The sequence below is a fragment of the Rhodnius prolixus genome, unplaced genomic scaffold (genome assembly GCF_049639745.1).
Source record: "Rhodnius prolixus isolate KJV_2025 unplaced genomic scaffold, Rpr scaffold_13, whole genome shotgun sequence".
In the NCBI taxonomy this organism is placed as follows: domain Eukaryota; kingdom Metazoa; phylum Arthropoda; class Insecta; order Hemiptera; family Reduviidae; genus Rhodnius; species Rhodnius prolixus.
Window position 1 is genome coordinate 9,491,987 of NW_027411583.1, and position 21,396 is coordinate 9,513,382.

At 35.7% G+C, this 21,396-nt stretch overlaps 1 protein-coding gene across 13 annotated transcripts in view; it reads right to left on the reverse strand.

The window, feature by feature from the left end:
* Positions 1–21,396, reverse strand: part of LOC141447722 (uncharacterized) — a 610,137-nt gene that overhangs the window by 232,843 nt on the left and 355,898 nt on the right. The window lies entirely within an intron of this gene.

Genomic DNA, 21,396 nt, shown 5'->3' on the forward strand with positions numbered 1-21,396 from the left:
CTGGTTTATTTCTTGCGTGTTTACTTTCGTATGCTGTAGAATGTAGAGTTACTAAGCAACAAAAGCAATCTTCATTAAAAAGCATTCAGATCCTTCTATCCTTTCAATTCCCAAAAAAAAAAAGACATCATCTTTCATTCTGTTTACACCTATGAAATTGCTTCTTTGATGTTTTCAGTATGGCTTCCGGCAAAAAAAAATTAATAAAGGTGACCAGAAGTATTTCATTTAAGCTCTTCCCTCATTAAAACTGTCCCGGAAAGAAGGGTTAATATTCCAAAAATGCATGAAAAAGTGTAACGTTAGATTAGATTAGACTAGGGCGGCCTCAAGGCCTACGCCACTGCGACCCCCTTTGGATCTATTGTGGCTCCCCTAATTCTAAAGCTCGCCCCTCCAGACTCTTAATGCTGGAGAGCGACTCTTGGTAAAGCTCACAGGCCTTGGTTTTTTCCTCCCCGAGAAGTAACATCCTTAGCCCAGACAAGCCCCTCGCACTGGCACAACACGTGCAGTGCCGTTTCCTCCTCTTCCTGACAGAACCAACAGAGGCTATCATCTGCCAGGCCCATGGGATGCATGTGTTTTCTGAGCCTGCAGTGGCCCAGTTAATAGGCCTACAATCATCCTTATAGCCCCACACGGCCTTGACGGATTAATTCTACAGTCGGCCTCGGCGAATAGCTTTTAATAAACTCCTTCGCCTGTCTCTGCCCAGTAGTGGCAAGCCTACTCTCTGCACCCATAAGTTTAATGGTCGCAGTCTTAACACACTTCGGAATCTCAAAACAGGGCTCTGCGGGCCAACGAAGTGTCCCGTAGAGCCTTCCCAGGCCAATAAATCTGCCGCTTCGTGTAACGTTGAAAAACACCCAACTTTGACAATGTTTGTCTCTTTTTCTATCAAAGATAAAATTTCTTTAAAATATAGGGAAATTCATCGTTTATAACTGCAATTTTTTTTTTGCAACAACGAATTTCGATAAAATTTGGCTGGATGATTGGGCTCCCCAACATTAACATAAAAATATTTCACATGCTCTTACACCCAGTAGTGGGAGATTTCAAATTCTCGACGCTTCAACCGATTTTCATGAGTGAATTTACAAGAACTCGTATATTTTATTTTGATGTGGTTGCCCGCGTTAAATGATTACTCATATGGACCACAAGGGGGATGGTGAAGTGGAGGTAATTTTTAGCCTTTCTTCACTTAATCCTCAAGCCAACCCAACCTCCTCGTGGTGTGGTCTGGGCATCTCGCCTACTTCAATATCCAGAGTGAATCCCGTGGGGAAAGTTCGGGTTTGTTTTTTGCGAATACCATTAACTTTGACTAACCTAACAATCTTAAAAGATTCTTTGGAATTAAGGCGAGATGACTAAAAGGGCTCTGGCGTCTAGGGGAGGGGGGAAGAGTAGCAAAAAATCGATCTCCACAATTTCCTATATTTTATCCTGGTATCTCCCGCGATGGATATTAAGGAAGAAAGAAGTGGATACTAACACTGAGAGCTTGGAGAAAATAAATCTTGAGATCGACTGGTCGAAAGAAGTGTATAAAAATTAATGTTAGCATTGATGGAAAAGATCGAAGAAACAAGAAAAACTGAAGAAGTGGAATAATACATTAAAGTGGACTTGAGGAAGCTGACTAACAGAAGCTGAAGGCTGAAAGAGAAGAGCTGAAGGACTTGGAGGTAAAGACACTTTAGGACTTATTTAGTTGTAATTATCCCTTATTGCCTTCAATGCAAATCACAAAGTAATAATAGTTATTGGAAAAATGCATAAATCAGAGCAGTGCTTATCAGATTTAAACATAATTCTGTTTCTATTGTTACAGGAAGCGCAGAAGTGTTAAAATCCCCGGGTGTGCGGGAGTGTTAATATCCCCGGAGTGTTAAAATCCCCGAGAGTGCTTGCATCGGGAGTGCTTGATTACCCTTTATTAAGTTGAAGTGATTACTTTTAACCTGTGCGTTCAAAAATGAAAAATAAAAAAAATTACTCCGGTTATTTTCAAAATTCCGTTACAAGACAGTAAATACGTCACAGTTTCATTTCCGTTAAGATCTTTTAAACTGTGTCCAGTGTCCAGTGTTGACGAGCTGTAGAAGACATCGATGGATAAGTACCTGCAAGTGATTGGTGCATATCCCAGCCGACAGCTTAATCAGGTAGGGCGAGGAATTAACTATGTGGTCCATATTTATGACTCTCAACTCTTTTAAGTGTCATTCCTCGCAATGGCTCACCACTCATGCGACAAATCTATCCTTTAAAACAATTACTTTATCTACAATAATTATAGTTCCAATTTTGTTGCTTGCATGAAAATAAAAAATGGCACTAGTCATTTTAGAAAAATAAACGGAATTATAATTATTTAAGCAATGATATGGCCAATTGTTAATATCCTTCTTCGGAACTTCCAGTCCAAGTATAGCAGACCAGGTCAGTCTACTTTGCAGGTTTTTTTTTATTTTATCTTTTATATATTTCGAAATGTATGCATACGACTTAATTGGGATTTTATTTTCAGCAGATTTGGGGGACGTTTTAGTCTGTAAGAATTTAAAATGTAATCAAACAGTTCATGTTCGTATTCAACTTCGATTCTAATTTCTATTGTTGGCGTTGTTCTCCAATTCTGCTGCTGTTTCGCCAAGTGTGGTTCTTTTGTCAATTCTAGTTTGTGTTCTATCATCTCCTCTTTTATTCACAGGGTTCATTTTGTATTTACTGTCTTTTGTCCATCGTTCGGTTAAGTGCCCATTGATTGATCAAGTCCATTTTCTCGAAACCTTTCTTCCTGAACGCAATCTACAGAAATAAGCGACCTACTTTCCACCATTCCTGCCAGTTGGCCATTACCCTATCCAAAAACTAGATGATCGTATTCCCTTGATGGTATTCTGTCCCACCTCTGAACATAGCAGGTAATGCATCTCTCCATAGTTACAGAGATTAGCTACTAAGCCTATTTAATAGGGGATGAATAACCTAGCTGGAATACGATATTAAAGGCAGGATGGTGTTTTTGGGGGGGGGGCTAAAATCTGAGCTCTACCTTTACGAGGTGCCCCCCCGGACAACTGCTCCTCGGAGCAGGCTAACAGAGCCAGTAACCATTCCCTCAAGGAAGCCTGAGTGGTCATTTTGTAAGAGACTCAGGTCAAAGCAATCCAATAGAAAGTGAAGTAATGTCGGGTAGTTAATACTGGACAGATTTAAATTGGTTATCGCCTCCATTGGACTCAAGAAAGCTGCGCAAATCTGACTGTGCGCACCATTCCAGAGACTTTAAGGCTCCCGCCAGAAACCAGACCGCACTGAAGTAGCTAGGAGTTCTACTTTCTTTCTTTTTAAATATTAAATACTGTAGTTTTCCAGTATTGGATATTGTTTCGCTCTTCTCCAGTAAATCCATCGCAGTTATCCACCTTCCAAAACCTGGCAATGTCCATTATTGTTTTTTAAACAATAATTTCTTGCATAAATTTGACTAAGGTTACTTAATATTCAGCTAGCGTTTAAGTAATTCTTGAAACTGATGCACAAATTGGAATCGTCGGTGACTACGAGTTGTTAATGGCGGAAAGAGAGAAAGAGGGTGAGAGAGAGCTGGATAGAGAGGAAATTCTAGTTAAGCGCTTTTCAAACTTTAACGGAAGGCAGTAGAAATCTCCATTCCCGCTAACATTACTTTAAAATTAGTTTTAACCAGATCAGCGAGTTATCTAAACTTGATTCATTCTTATAATCGACTTTATGACCAAAATCTAAACCGGATATGATATGTTTCCTGTTGGAGAAGATTTATTTTGAACACTCCCATGACTATAGTATCTCGCTGCAATTATAGACGCTCTATTTCAGCGTTTCCCAATCTTTTTTGGCTCGCTTACCACTTGGTATCATGCTAAATTGTACCACTCCGTAAAAATGTTTGTATTTCATTGTTTGAAATTTGTTATTCCGAGTGGGTTATTTTACTATTATTATCTTTATTTGTATGGAGATACAATGTATCTGTTATAAAGGAGTTCCAAGTTCATGTTCACTTTATAAACTTTGTAAGTGTAAGATCTTAGATTTAAAACTTTTTTTTAAATAATTAAAAATTGCGTACATATTTTTCTCTTCAAGATTATTATATTTGTGCCCAAAAATCTTCTAAATTAATTTCTTTTAAGCATTTAACTTACTGTAAGTACCAATTAAATTTAATGTTGCTCGGATAGAGCTTACTCATTACAATACAGTCTCTTTAAGCAGATTTTTGCATAGTTAACATTTAAGTTCTGACTGGAATTAGAACAGTTATTTTAGTTATTATGTCAGCTGCCAATTTATTTTAGTTTATGTATTTTATTTACTTTTTAGTATTTAGCACAGAACCCCTGTAATGTGTTAATACACAAAATACAGAATTTTTCTATTCTATTCTATTCTATTGATTTAAGTTCTGTCACATGATTTAATTCTATTAAATTTTCTTTATCTTTTATTGATAATGATGTAGCTTTTCCTAAATTTTCTTTATAGAAGGAGGGTTTGAAATCCAATTATCATTTGTGTTTTCGGGTTTTGGGGAAATACTCCATGAAAGACAATTTTAATCCTGTTAAATGTGCTATTATATTTTCTCGTATATCTTTAGACAGACTAACCTTATTACTGTACATATTGTAAAGTTTTTGTCCTTTTACTAAAAACTTTAACAACTACAACTAATGCCTGCCACTAGTTACTTTAAATAATATGTGGGTTTGATTAAATAATAAACCTCGCTAAAGTTGTAAGTAATAACCCGATTTATTAACACATTACCTTTACTAACATTAACATTTACTAGCAACTAACGCTATTCATTACACTTACCATTTACAACAGTCACAACAGTTTACTGTTACTTACTCACTATGTAGCGCCACAAAACTGTTCCACGACTGACCACTGGTCCGCACTGCCCCGAATTGCGCTAGACTCAACCGCACTAACAAAGCTCTACTCACTAACTGACTAACTGCCCGACTAGCTAACTTTGAAGCACTCCGCAACACTGACTCTCTCAAAAACTGTCACTTCCAAAGCGTCTCTCCAAACTAACTTTCCAAGACTGACTCAAAACTCACTCAAAGACTTCACTAAAAACTCTGTCTAAAAACTTGATTAAAACTGACTTCTCCAGCTGTGTCTGCCTCCTTTTAACTGCTACTGCCCCACTCCGTCTGTGTCACGCCCACCGGCCGGTCACTGGCTGAGGAAAACACATACTGCCACCACCCCAACTGGGGCCGCCCTCCTCCAACCTTCTGTCACACTCCAACTCCGCCTGTCTTGCTCCCACCTGCCGCTCATTGGCTGGAAAACACATACTGCCACCACCCCAACTAGGGCCGCCTCCTCCAATTCTCTGTCTCTCCAACTCCGTCTGTCTCACTCTCACCTGTCAATCACTGGCTGGGAAAACACATACTGCCACCACCCCAACTGGAGCCTTTCTCTTTGCTGGCTTTTACACAGCGGTGGTCCGTTACAGGCTACGGCCACTAAACTCCTTGAACAATCTAGCCCCTTTCCTTTCAGTTCAGGTAAAGACCGGCCCTTTTGTCTACACAGTGGTGGCCTATTACCGACTTTGATCGCTTAACCCCTAGAACAATCTAGGCCTTTCTTTTCCAGTTCAGGTAGAGACCGGCCCTTTTGTCTACACAGTGGTGGCCTGTTACCGACTTTGGTTGCTCAACCCCTAGAACAATCTAGGCCTTTCTTTTCTCCTCAGGTATAGACCGGCCCTTTTGTTTACACAGTGGCGGTCTATTACCGACATTGGTCGCTCAATCCCCAGCACAATCTAGGCCTTTCATCTCTGCCCAGGTCAACTTCGTTACAATATTAACAACTTTACTGTATAATATTATTAATTAAAATAATTTTTATTCATTATACAGGAAAAAACGTTTATATTTATATGCTTTAATTTTTTATGCCCGCCATTATTGATTATTTTTCGCGTACCACCAACCAGCAACTCGCGTACCACAGGTTGGAAAACGCTGCTCTAGAACATTTTTTTAAACTACGAATTTGAAAAGATAAATATTCTTTACTAACGATTAAGTTTATTGGGACATCCGGTACATGCAACATTAGAATTGTTAGCAAACACATTTACATCTCCTTAATAATACAAGGAAATGATACTTTAGACGGAAATCTACCCAACCCCCTCACTCCCCTTAATAGAATTTTTCCTGAAAAATAGTTTCATAGAAATGTTTTTTAAAATACTGAAAAATATGTTCATACAATTTAAAGGAAGTTGGGTGTTATGAAGTGTGGATTTCTAAGTGGGAGATCTCCAGTTCGAATTCTGGGTGTAGTAACTTCTTATTTGTAAGAAAAAAAATTTTTTGTAATAAAGTATGTGCATCCGCACCTGTCCACGACTCCTAAATTGGAAGTTAGATATGCTAAGCCCTGGAAAAAAAAGTAGACGATTACTTTACTTTATTTTATAAATTTTAAAATGCAGTAATTTTAAGTAATAATTTTTTTAAAAAAAGTAAAACGAATCCATTTTATAAAATAGCACTTCCGGTTATGAATTTCCGTTAAATTCTTAATTCTAGCAACTTATTACCTTCTTTATAATATATACAAACTTATGACCATGCGGTCATCAATAACACTTTAGAAAGGAGCTTAGCCATCGTAAGCTTAAAGACTTACTTTCGGTCGAAAGATTTGGATCGATAAGTCATAGTCAGATCCCAAATTGAAGTTAGCAAAGTTTTAGCTTCACATTTAGTCAATTTTTTTGAAAATCGAAAAAACTTAGTATCGATAATAAAGTTCGATAGGGGTAAAATTTAAGTAACTTATACCCCATATCTTGAAGATAAAAGAACCATTTTTTTTGTTTAGCTTTTTATTAGCAAAGGAAAAAAGCTCTAAAAAGTTTGGTTAATTAAGTTACAAAAAGAAGAAGTGAATAAAATGTAAGTTATGAATAAAAATAATGATAATTCAAAGGGATAAGAAAAAAAGAGAGAAACATGAACGCAGGAACTTTCATTAATTAAGGGTTCATCTTCCAATTAACAAGACCTTTGAAAAATGGGGAATAGCGGGGTGTTGGGGGATGATTGTAAGAGGGGGAAGGAACTTCATTGAAATTATCTCCGGGTGTTCCTTGTTCGGCGGACAGACAAGGAACTATCACCCCAATACCTCTGGAAGCAAATTTGCAGCGATATATAAAAAAAAAAACAGGATATGGTGTACCGTGCATTAATGATTAAATCAGGTACTGATGGTGCGAATTCTGGGACAAGGATCGGAACGTCGAATAGAACTTTAATAATGACAGGCGCCACAATGGACAAGCGGTTATAGGCTAGACCCGCAAAGCTAAGATGTATTGCGGTACTAGTCTAGCCCTTGGATTTTATTTAATGGTTAATATGAGAAATTTATAGTAAAGTATGTTAGGCGGTTATAAGGCTAGACCCGCAAAGCTAAGATGTATTGCGGTACTAGTCTAGCCCTTAGATTTTATTTAATGGTTAATATGAGAAATTTATAGTAAAGTATTTAGGCGGTTATAGGCTAGACCCGCAAAGCTAAGATGTATTGCGGTACTAGTCTAGCCCTTGGATTTTATTTAATGGTTAATATGAGAAATTTATAGTGAAGTATGTTAGGCGGTTATAAGCTAGACCCGCAAAGCTAAGATGTATTGCGGTACTAGTCTAGCCCTTGGATTTTATTTAATGGTTAATATGAGAAATTTATAGTAAAGTATGTTTGCTAGTTGCCTCCGTCCACGACACCTGATTTTGTAGTTAGATGTAAAGCGTGCCTGAATACTCCAGAATTATCAGTTTTCAAAAAAAATTATTACGTGTTTCTTTTTGTAAAATTTTTCACACGTTTTTCTTAAGGAAGTATTTTAATACCGCATGCAGGTGACATTATACAGGGTGACTGAAGATTTAAAGGGAAGTAAAACGCAAAGCCTACGGGCATTATTCTTCTAAGATAAGGTGATATAATACTATCGGGTAGTTCAGGCATTTTCTTGGTTCCAACCGTGGGGTTATTTTGGTAATAGGTTGTAAGAAAAAGACACCCCATGAATAAGGGTGAGTTTTGGATAGGCCCTGTTATCAGGTAGTACCCAGTGTGAAAGAGGATCTCTGAGGAGGCGTCCATGGGAGGAGGGAGTAGATATAAATCGTGATGACATCTCCGCTCAGTATTCCTGGAAGAGAGAAATTGTGTATACATGCACGGAGGGGTTGAAAGTAGCGTACTGTGGAGCTATTGTGGGGGGTGTATAAATGCAAAGTGGTGGGGGATGAAATGCTAGGCAGTGGTGGGGGGTAGTGGCCATCTTAAGGGCGCCCAACAACTCCAAAAAAAGAAACACACTTGTGATTTAAACACATTTTCTGTCCTCAAGTGCTCACAATTCTTCTTCCACATTGTTCTAAACAATGAAATCATCACTATGACGTGCTGAGTGTGTGAGGGGGGAGATCTCTCAAAGGAACACTTCTTCACCAAGACTGACTACGTACAGGAAACACGAAAGATATGACGTCAATTTGAGATAAAAGGAACTCCTCCACATACGCGCACACACCCTTGCAGATCCCTTAAGTCCCTCATTAAGGTGCCCTTCCTCTAAATGATCCCTTGAACCCTTTAACTGAACACAAAGACAGTCAAGTCCCTCTTTTTCTCTTTTTTAAGCTCTACATTCATTCATATTTTACAGCTAACTTTCCTTCTTCATTAGCACAGCTCCTCTTTAAACTTTTTCCTCAAAAAAATATTATAAAATGAAGCGAAAGAATTTAAAAAAAGAAAAAGAATCAAAGATTTTATTACTTCAAAACAAAGCCTCCTTAATTAAGTCCCTTTTCTTGAAATGCTAATTAATGTAAATTGCTTTAATCGTTACATTTTTTGTCTTGTCTGGAAACTTCTGTAAGGATGAAATCTGATTTGTACACTGACTCGACTTTTTCTTACAAAACTTCTTCAGTTGTAACTTATACATCTTTTTCAAATGACAGTTTTAACTTTTAAAATATAAGTTACGAATTTCTTGATGCATTCAGGAAGTTTAAAGATAATATCCAGATAATCCCAAAAAAATAAAGCAATTAAAATCTTTGTACAATGACGTGGAAACCAGTTAAACGTGGAATTTAGCTTTAAAACGCCCCCCCCCCCAACAGTGTGCGGAATTAAAATCACGGCAATGACGTGTATACACGTCGAACGCAGGGGGCAAAACAACACAAAAGTTCACAACGTCATAATAGTCACTGCAAGTGACTTTTTCTGCAATCTCTCTCTGGGGCTTGAGATTACAGCAGAGCATTCTATGCTCATTCAAAAATCTTGCAGCGCTTCACGTATGCATTGCTCCTAGTTAACTAGGGATGCAAGAACTTTTTTACAAGGAAGAAAAGAGATTTTTGAATTCTGTTCAAAATGAAATCATGTCTGAACCTCTATCTAAGGTAAAAACGGCATTGCACAAGGGTTGAGAGCTTCTATTTGTGTGCATAATTCCCAATGAATTTATAGGTTTCGTGTCCGTAAATTATTCAATTAAGGATTCAAAATTGGCGAGGAATCGGTCTAAATGAAAAAAAACAATTCGTCTTTTTGCCAACGTTTCGACAAATATTATTGTCTTCTTCAGGACCTGGATATTACAAATACAAAAATACAAACAATTTAGAGAATCAGTAACATAGAACATCAGTAATTATCTATTTATTTTTATTTTTTATATTACTGATTTTTACTGATTTTCTATGTTACTGATTCTCTAAATTGTTTGTATTTTTGTATTTTGTAATATCCAGGTCCTGAAGAAAACAATATATATTTGTCGAAACGTTGGCAAAAAAAGACGAGTTGTTGTTTTTATTTGGACCGATTCCTCGCCAATTTTGAATCCTTAATTGTAATTCCCCAATCTCTAATGCGGAGACCAAACATGTACCAACCACTTATCATTTGGCTGGCTCCCTCCACCTCCCTCCGTATAAAATACTTGGCAGTTCTATTGGTAAGATAAAGGAAACATCCCACCAAATAATATTCTTATTATATTTTTATTAAAATTTCGAGTTTTTTGTAGTTAATGGCAATTTTATATTTTTCACAACGAGTATACACGTCGATCGCACCGTAATAGAGATTTGATTTGACGTGTGAGATTTGATTTGACGTATATACACGTCAAACACGCTTAACTGGTTAAAAAATCGGCATATTTGCAACATATTTAGCCTCCCAATTAGTTTATAAGTGATATGACCAAACTTTATACTGAAATAGTACTTTACAGGGTTAGCCTAACCTGTTTCTTCGGCAGAAATGTGTCTGTGAATGTAAGAAAAGTGTGGGTGTGTTAGTGTTAGTGAAATTGTGTGAGAAGCAAAACAAGAAGTGGATTAAACTTCTCTTCAAAGTTAAGAATAATTTGAGAGCAATTACCGCCGTAATTAACTTTTTCATATTAATTAAATGAATAAGAAAATAGAAATAGGAAATAAGGAAATCGGTAAGGGAAAATTCATTAGAATGTTTCACACCAGACATCTAAACAAATAAAATGTATCTACAAATGGGATTCGATTTGGAGATCTTCCACTTACAAGTCCGCGCTTATAACCACAACACATTCACTAGCCTTATCTGTGAAAGTATGTGAGCTTTTCAAAAAGACAGAATTTTTTTTTATTTATTTTTCTTTTTAAATACTATTAACTGTACACTAGTTTTTACTTTGTAAAATGTTTTTAGTTAGGTGTCAAAATATAGTCGACAGAGTTCAAAATGGATGGTAGGGGATGAAGGCCGAAGAAGAAGTTTGATAATTCAATATTAAGTCCAAGTGAATTTCATTTGGAGTGAGGCCCCCACCCGCTACCTACTGACCATGCCCACCCAAACTAGTTCTTGTAGTTGGCAGGTTCTTGTAGTTTTGTTTTAGTGGCCAAGTAAAGCTACCCTCCGCTAGGCCCAGTTAACTAAGTGACGAGCCATCACGATTTCAGCGAAGTTTACCGAACATACTCGCCCGGAAACCAGGAATGAGAGTAACAGAGAAATAGATAGACAGAGACAGAGAGCGGAAACTTCTGGCCAAACTTTTTAGCAAAATATAATTAAAGTCCTTGGCTAAGAAATGTTCAAGAAAACTAACAGATAACAAAGAATTCCTCAGGAGTTTCTAACCAAACGGGAAATCTGATGGAACAGAATCCTTCCAGAGTTCTTAATCCAACAGCTGATGCCCTACGCCAGCGTTGCCCAACCTTTTTTTGGGCTCTCCTACCTTTTGGTAGTACATATATAATGCTAAATTGAACAATTGTTACCTCTAACTGTTAATCTCTAGAACATTGCAGTTAGTATCACTTATACACCTAACATTTATCAACATTTCGGTACAGAAATCATTGAAGTTTGATAAAGGCGAAAAGAAATATAAACGTTACAAATTTTGTAGGAATTTGAAAACCTCGAAAAATTAACCTTCTATATCTCATTAACTATTATAGCTAGAAAAATGCAATTTGTACCTGCTATACAGAAAACTTTTCTCTACATTTCGATGAAGAAATCATTGAAATCTGATAAACAGGACAGGAGGTATAAGGGTTTGAAATTTTGAACGAATATGAAAACCTTCAAATTTTAACCTTCCACATAACAATAACTATTCGCACTAGAACATTGCAAATATATCCCAATTATAGAGCTAACTTTTCTCTACAATTCGATGAAGAAATCATTGAAATCTGATAAACAGGACAGGAGATATAAGGGTTTGAATTTTTGAACGAATATGAAAACCTTCAAATTTTAACCTTCCACATAACAATAACTATTCGCACTGGAACATTGTAAATATATCCCAATTATAGAGCTATCTTTTCTCTACAATTCGATAAAGGTTTCATTGAATTCCAAACAGTACGAAATGAGATATTAGCGTTTGAAATTTGAACTCTTATCAAAACATAGATGGAAAACATCGAAAATTTAACCTTCTCTATTTCATTAACTATTATAGCTAGAAAAATGCAATTTCTACCTGTTATACAGAAAACGTTTCTCTACATTTCGATGAAGAAATAATTGAAATCTGATAAACAGGACAGGAGATATAAGGGTTTGAAATTTTGAACTAATATGAAAACCTTCAAATTTTAACCTTCCACATAACAATAACTATTCGCACTGGAACATTGCAAATATATCTCAATTATAGAGCTATCTTTTCTCTACAATTCGATGAAGATTTCATTGAATTCCAAACAGTACGAAAAGAGATAAAGGCGTTTGAATTTTGAATGCTTTTCAAAACAGAGATGGAAAACATCGAAAATTTAACCTTCTATATCTCATTAACTATTATAGCTAGAAAAATGCAATTTCCACCTGTTATACAGAAAACGTTTCTCTACATTTCGATGAAGAAATAATTGAAATCTGATAAACAGGACAGGAGATATAAGGGTTTGAAATTTTGAACTAATATGAAAACCTTCAAATTTTAACCTTCCACATAACAATAACTATTAGCACTGGAACATTGCAAATATATCCCAATTATAGAGCTATCTTTTCTCTACAATTCGATGAAGATTTCATTGAATTCCAAACAGTACGAAAAGAGATAAAGGCGTTTGAATTTTGAATACTTTTCAAAACATAGATGGAAAACCTCTAAAATTTAACCTTCTATATCTCATTAACTATTATAGCTAGAAAAATGCAATTTGTACCTGATATACGGAATAGTTTTCTCTACATTTCGATGAAGAAATAATTGAAATCTGATAAACAGGACAGGAGATGTAAGGGTTTGAAATTTTGAACTAATATGAAAACCTTCAAATTTTAACCTTCCACATAACAATAACTATTAGCACTGGAACATTGCAAATATATCCCAATTATAGAGCTATCTTTTCTCTACAATTCGATAAAGATTTCATTGAATTCCAAACAGTACGAAAAGAGATAAAGGCGTTTGAATTTTGAATACTTTTCAAAACATAGATGGAAAACATCGAAAATTTAACCTTCTATATCTCATTAACTATTATAGCTAGAAAAATGCAATTTGTACCTGATATACGGAATAGTTTTCTCTACATTTCGATGAAGAAATAATTGAAATCTGATAAACAGGACAGGAGATATAAGGGTTTGAAATTTTGAACTAATATGAAAACCTTCAAATTTTAACCTTCCACATAACAATAACTATTCGCACTGGAACATTGCAAATATATCCCAATTATAGAGCTATCTTTTCTCTACAATTCGATAAAGATTTCATTGAATTCCAAACAGTACGAAAAGAGATATAAACTTTTGAATTTTGAATGCTTTTCAAAACTTCCTTTCCTAATGCCGACGCTGTTTTGGGGCCTACTTTTTTGCAATTAATTTCAGATTTCTGCATAAATTTTTAAAATAACCCCTATGCATTGTATACCATTCGAAAGGTGATTGTATGTAGATGTTTTTCCTGAATAGTGCACGGTTTTTTCTTATAAAATGTTTTTGAGAAAAATGAAGTCCAAGTTTTTGGAAAAAATTAGAAACTTAATATTTCTTCTGTTTGGGCCACAATTTGAAATACTTTATATTATTATTTTGAAATATAAATTAGCTTATTTAAAAGGAAATTTAACCTACTTTCTAATGAGCTAATTAAAATTGCTGCAGCTATAATAGTTTGAGAAATATAGACATCTTTTTGCTAAAAAGTAGTAATACCTTGAAAAAACATAAAATTAAAAATATTTACAAAACAGAGCCGAATCTAGCCATAGTTTATATAGAATTTTTTGTTGCAAATGATGCCCAGAATCGCCTCCCGAAGTTACCGTAGTCTTATGCTGAACACCCTGTAGAGCTAACAGTACGAAATGAGATATAAACGTTTGAAAACTGCCTGGTCTTAGGTCACAAAAAGCATAATGCATTCCAGCAGCATTCCTTCTAATGATGTCAATTAGTTTGAACATGAGATTGTGATTGTTTAGCAAAGTTACACGTGGCGATTAAATTATTATTAAATTGTAAGATGCGCTCAGAAATGATATGAAGCGGAATAAATGTAGGCCTGGCGGACTGAGTTGAGGAAGTGATGTCGCATAGAGTTATCTTGATATCTTAGTTCAGGATCCAATTTTAATTCTTAGAAGTAGGAAATGGCGGCCTTTCGCCATCTTCTACGACAGGCTTTCTTACACCATAGACAGGGCTAGCACTACACTATTAGTGGCAAACAATAGGATGTTTATATTAATGATGATGTTATAAGCAAAGCAGGTGGGGATAAGATGGAGTCTAAACTTCAATTCAATTCATAGGACTAGCTACTTCCATTAAATTGACTGTAAGCCTCTCCAAGGAAATGGGCTGCAAACGTTAATCGAACTTTGCAAATCAAGAAAAAAATTTGGAAAAACAAGAATTAATTTTCAATGAACTAAACCAACCACCACATAAGAGGAAATTATGAAAAATAATAATTAATTGACGGCGTTATTCCTGTAAAAACCGAATTGTGAACGAGTTCCTTAACAGGAAGTTGCTAAAGTTGTCCTGTTCAACGATCTTGTTCTCTGGCTAAACTCAGCATCTCCTTTGCCCAGTGAGGTCTCAATTAAAACGGCCAATTCGCCGCCAAGAAAAAACAAACATAATAATTATAATAATAAAGAAAAGATGTTGGGTAAACATCCGTCCCTCCCCCATTCAAGAAGAAAAGACTTGACTTCCGGTGAAATCAATATTTCCTGAAGATTGGGAAGAAACCTGACTTAATAACCCCAAGAAGTTTACACAAACATTAAGAATGATGGAAAAACACTTCAATCAATTAGCGGAATGTCCCTTTTTAATAAGGCAAATTTAGGTCTTAGATTTTTTTTTTGCAAAGAAGCGCTTTAATTAATGGTGCTTAGCATGCTTCTTTACACGATGTTTTTAGCAGACTTTACTTTATACTTTACATAAAAAGGTGAACCCCCTCCCCCCACCCAGACCAAATTTACCCGTCCATGCGCTGCATGTCTATTAAACATGAAGCAAAATTTTGTATTCACGTCACTAGGCAGTAGCTAAACAAAAAGGTAAAAACATTAAATTCAATTATCAATTAAGACTATGGAGGGGGAAGCGGAGAGCAGTTAAGCCTGCTAGCTCTGCCATGTAGCCTGGTGTACTTAGCCTTAGTTAAAGTGCTTTTCCTAACAATTTTCTGCCGCTGTCGGTACTAAAATTTATTTTTTTCTTTACAAAAGCATTTTGTTTTTCTCTTTTTATTCGCTAAAAGTTCTTAAAATTAAATTAAACATAATACTCGTTACTTTCTGTCACTCCCGGAAGTACAAGAATGAAATACGATCGTACAGATTTGGAGATTACGCGAAGCAGCTGAGGAATCCACTCCAACAGCCTGGCACTACCGGTTTTAGCTGATTTGTCCAATAGCTCATTATCCACAGGTGGTACCTATTCGTAATATCAATTTTGAATAGTTTCCGCTTTTCTGTTTTTGAGTTATGTTGCTCTACCCCCCCACACACACACACAAATTTGTAATAACACACAATTTTTATCGTAGTGGATTTCCACTCAGAGATCACGAATTCGAACGCAGCTACTGGTTCTCAGAATTTCTCTACTTTTATGAGCTTTAAAAATAGCTCACTGTCCAGTGATTTATCAGTATTGTCTGCAACGAGAGAACACAATCTTGAGGCCAGTTAGTGCACAGAAAAAATCTCTGGATACCTTAAATAAAAAAAAAAACACTTTTACGGAGATAACTCAAAATTAAACACCTCCTTTCTTCTTTACCTCTCTCATCCCCCCTTCTTAAGCCTTCCAACAATCCCTATACAGCGCCTAAAGCGGCGACTTCCTCGGCGTTAGGCTTTCAATAATTAAATACCTCATTTTGGGGAGACTGTGGTGATTCCTGAAACGCCATAGATGGACACAATATTTAATAGAAGATCTGCTCTGTTAAGTCGTCAATTTCTAATAAGTAATAATCAGTCAAAGAACGTGCCGGGTATGAGCTTGAGGGGGATTTTCCTTGCTTTTCAAATTATAAATTAATAATTTTTTTTTTACATCCAACTAACAAATTAGGTGACCGTAGGCAGAGGCGACTAACAAACCTACTTTACTGTAAATTTCTCATATTAACCATTAAATAAAATCCAAGGGCTAGACTAGTACCGCAATACATCTTAGCTTTGCGGGTCTAGCCTATAACCGCCAAACATACTTTACTATAAATTTCTCATATTAACCATTAAATAAAACCCAAGGCCTAGACTAGTACCGCAATACATCTTAGCTTTGCGGGTCTAGCCTATAACCGCCAAACATACTTTACTATAAATTTCTCATATTAACCATTAAATAAAATACAAGAGCTATACTAGTACCGCAATACATCTTAGCTTTGCGGGTCTAGCCTATAACCGACTAGCAAACATACTTTACTATAAATTTCTCATATTAACCATTAAATAAAACCCAAGGGCTAGACTAGTACCGCAATACATCTTAGCTTTGCGGGTCTAGCCTATAACCGCCAAACATACTTTACTATAAATTTCTCATATTAACCATTAAATAAAACCCAAGGCCTAGACTAGTACCGCAATACATCTTAGCTTTGCGGGTCTAACCTATAACCGCCAAACATACTTTACTATAAATTTCTCATATTAACCATTAAATAAAACCCAAGGCCTAGACTAGTACCGCAATACATCTTAGCTTTGCGGGTCTAGCCTATAACCGCCAAACATACTTTACTATAAATTTCTCATATTAACCATTAAATAAAACCCAAGGGCTAGACTAGTACCGCAATACATCTTAGCTTTGCGGGTCTAGCCTATAACCGCCAAACATACTTTACTATAAATTTCTCATATTAACCATTAAATAAAACCCAAGGCCTAGACTAGTACCGCATAACATCTTAGCTTTGCGGGTCTAACCTATAACCGCCAAACATACTTTACTATAAATTTCTCATATTAACCATTAAATAAAATACAAGAGCTATACTAGTACCGCAATACATCTTAGCTTTGCGGGTCTAGCCTATAACCGACTAGCAAACATACTTTACTATAAATTTCTCATATTAACCATTAAATAAAACCCAAGGGCTAGACTAGTACCGCAATACATCTTAGCTTTGCGGGTCTAGCCTATAACCGCCAAACATACTTTACTATAAATTTCTCATATTAACCATTAAATAAAACCCAAGGCCTAGACTAGTACCGCAATACATCTTAGCTTTGCGGGTCTAACCTATAACCGCCAAACATACTTTACTATAAATTTCTCATATTAACCATTAAATAAAACCCAAGGCCTAGACTAGTACCGCAATACATCTTAGCTTTGCGGGTCTAGCCTATAACCGACTAGCAAACATACTTTACTATAAATTTCTCATATTAACCATTAAATAAAATCCAAGGGCTAGACTAGTACCGCAATACATCTTAGCTTTGCGGGTCTTGCCTATAACCGCCTAACATACTTTACTATAAATTTCTCATATTAACCATTAAATAAAACCCAAGGCCTAGACTAGTACCGCAATACATCTTAGCTTTGCGGGTCTAGCCTATAACCGACTAGCAAACATACTTTACTATAAATTTCTCATATTAACCATTAAATAAAATCTAAGCGCTAGACTAGCACCGCAATACATCTTAGCTTTGCGAGGCTAGCATATAACCGACTAGCAAACATACTTAACTGTAAATTTCTCATATTAACCATTAAATAAAATCCAAGGGCTAGTCTAGTACCGCAATACATCTTAGCTTTGCGGGTTTAGCCTATAACCGCCTAACATACTTTACTATAAATTTCTCATATTAACCATTAAATAAAATCCAAGGGCTAGACTAGTACCGCAATACATCTTAGCTTTGCGGGTCTTGCCTATAACCGCTCGGCTATATTATATGTGTATAATTAATAATAGAAAATATCAAGTTTTTATTGGTTACTCAAACTTCTAACCTTACCACTGTTAATTCTAGAGAAATTTAACAAATTCAGTGGTTTCAGTGAATGAAATTTTAGAGAATAAGTGGGAGAAAGATGGTAGCTTCCTATTGGTGTATGGAAAAGCCTTGCTCAAAGTAGAGTTTGGCTAAGCCTCTAAGGACGACAATTTGGAGGTTGAAGCAAATGAAATACTCAGAGCAGTTCTATTGTTGTAGTCAATGTGACGGTTCTGTCAGAAGTAGTCAGTCTTTGGGAGAAGTACTGCTTAAACAAGAAGAGAGAGATAGAGATATTCTACTAAGAAGAGGAGGATTGTTACAAGTTACTATAGCTACTATGAAGATGTAGCAGTCTCAAGTAGCTTCTAAGCCACAAGTACTTTACACTTAATGAGATGAAGTTTTCTTCTTGGAATTCGGTTTTCCTTTAATATTCACAAGTATATGGAATTAAATTAAGTCCACTTCTATGACAGGAGTTATGCAGGATTGCTAATAAAGTGCCTTACAAGTGTTATGTACGGTCCTATTATGGAAGGCTGTATTTATGTTGCAACATTCTGAGTTTGAGGAAAAGTTCCACAACCAGGATTTTTACCGGATTTTCTCGAAAATGGTTTTTATCATTTTATTTAAACGTAAAATTTTATTAATATCTGATAATTAGAAGGCGAGATATTTATAGGTTTAAATTTTCGGGTAGTTGCAAATATGGAAATTTTTAACACTCAATATCTCGAAAACTAATGCTATAAAAAGGTTAAAATTTTGGTTCTAGAAAGACAAATATTAGAGCACATATTTGATCCGTATCGATCTATAACACTTGTTTGAATAAGTCGTTTCCGGGCAGTTCTAAGGAGGAGGGTTGGGTGCAGACTTCACTCTGTAGTGACGGAAAACGTTCTGCAAACCAACGATAATAACAATAGGATGAAAAATTAATGCCATTTTTCAGTCATGACAAAACATTATTATGCCGAGCTTTCGACCTAGGGACTAGGTCATTCTTCAGGGCGAATTAACAAAGTTTACAATGTTTTACATCTTTGGTTGGTGGGTCTTCTTTTTTTTTTTTTTTGTGATTTAAGGCGCGTCAACATCTAAGGTTATTGGCGCCCGGAGCTTTTTTCAGTGCACTGCCGGCCTCCGGACAGTGTTCTCTCGTTACAAACAACACTGTCCATCACCGGACAGTGAGCTGTAAGAAGCTCCTAGGAAGAAAAAATCTAAGGGTCAGCAGCTGGATTCGAACCCGGGACCTCCGCGTGGGAGTCCAGTATGCTAACCTCATAGCTAATCCCTTCCCTGTGGGTCTTCTTGTCTTCTGTGTTCATGGACTGAACGCAGACCGATCACATTCAGTCCATCAACACAGAAGACAAGAAGACCCACCAACCAATGATGTAAAACATTGTAAATTAGCCCTGAAGATGACCTAGTTAGTCCCCTAGGTCGAAAGCTCGGCAGAATAAATGTATCACGACTGAAATGGCAATTAATTTTTCATCCAATTGAAACTATGAATCAGTCACCAAAAATAATGAACAGTTGATAACAAATAAAATTTATTAAGAAATAATTTAGAAATGGGGATCGACTAAGCGTTCCAACTCACTACGCCTCCAGACATTACAGTCAAAAATCTTCTTAACGCTCCATACTAAGTATTCTAACCTCACTATTCATAATGATCTCAAAATCCCTTTCGTAGAAAGATCTTGCTAAAACTCGCTTTCCTCAAATTTCATTCCACTCTACAGCAGCTCATCCTAACCCTCTCATCGAACAACTATCTTCTTCTTCCGGCAATACCCAGGAGATCCTCCAAGAAGATTGAAGAGAAGATGGCCACAGCGATCTACTGTCGTCATAAGTGCATAAGTATGTCCAAGATAATGGAGTGACACTGCTGGGTGCCTTCTCCGATCGTATATTTTCACGTGATTTTCTTTTTTAATCATGTACCACATTTACTTGTTGCAACAATCTTGTTGCAGTTGTAAATTTCAATAAAAGATTTAAAAAATATATAATAATAATGAATATATAGGCTTCGTGACCGTAAATTATTAAAATATGGATTCAAGATTGGCGAGGAATCGGTCAAATAAAAACTACAACTTGTCTTTTTGCCAACTTTTCGACAAATATATTGTCCTTTTCTCAAAAACATTTTATATGAAAAAACCGTGCACTATTCAGGAAAAACATCTACATACGATCACCTTTCGAACGGTATACAATAATTGGGGTTATGTTAAAAATTGATGCAGAAATTTGTGATTAACTGCAAAAAAGTAGGCCTCAAAACAGCGTCGGCATCATGAAAGGAATTCACCTACCATAAGAATATAACTGATCAGAATCATAAAATCCAGTACGACTTTTTGCAAACGTGTAATTTAATAATTAATTTATTTAAGAACTATATTCAAAAATATATAATTTACATTATAAATAATAAAATAATATAAAAAGAAGAAATTGGTGTAAGATGTTAAATGAGCGTTAGGTACCTATTCCAAAAGAAAGGATTTTCGTTTAACGAGTTTAGGACTGTGTGCTATTCTTTAGTTAATTTACAAATATGCTAAATAAATTGAATAAAACAGATTTTTTTGAACTACTCAACAAACTTTTGGAACTAGGCGGTTGTGGAGAGCTTATAAGTAATCAAGAACTTACTTATCGTTCTAATCCCCGAGTTAAAAAATGTTTTATCCTAATACGACTTATAAAAATAAATAAATGCAACAAGAAGAAAAGCCAGTTTAAAGTCTACAGTTTCATTAGATATTTAGTTCCGTTTTGCTATCATTATGCCAACATATGGGAATAGTGGAGAAGCTAGCTAAACATCATACACCAAGTTCTTCTTTTTATATTATTTTATTATTTATAATGTAAATTATATATTTTTGAATATAGTTCTTAAATAAATAAATTATTAAATTACACGTTTGCAAAAAGTCGTACTGGATTTTATGATTCTGATCAGTTATATTCTTATGGTAGGTGAATTCCTTTCATGATGCTGACGCTGTTTTGAGGCCTACTTTTTTGCAGTTAATCACAAATTTCTGCATCAATTTTTAAAATAACCCCAATTATTGTATACCGTTCGAAAGGTGATCGTATGTAGATGTTTTTCCTGAATAGTGCACGGTTTTTTCATATAAAATGTTTTTGAGAAAAATGAAGTCAAAGTTTTTGGAAAAAAATTATAAACTTGCTATTTCTTATGTTTGGGCCACAAAGT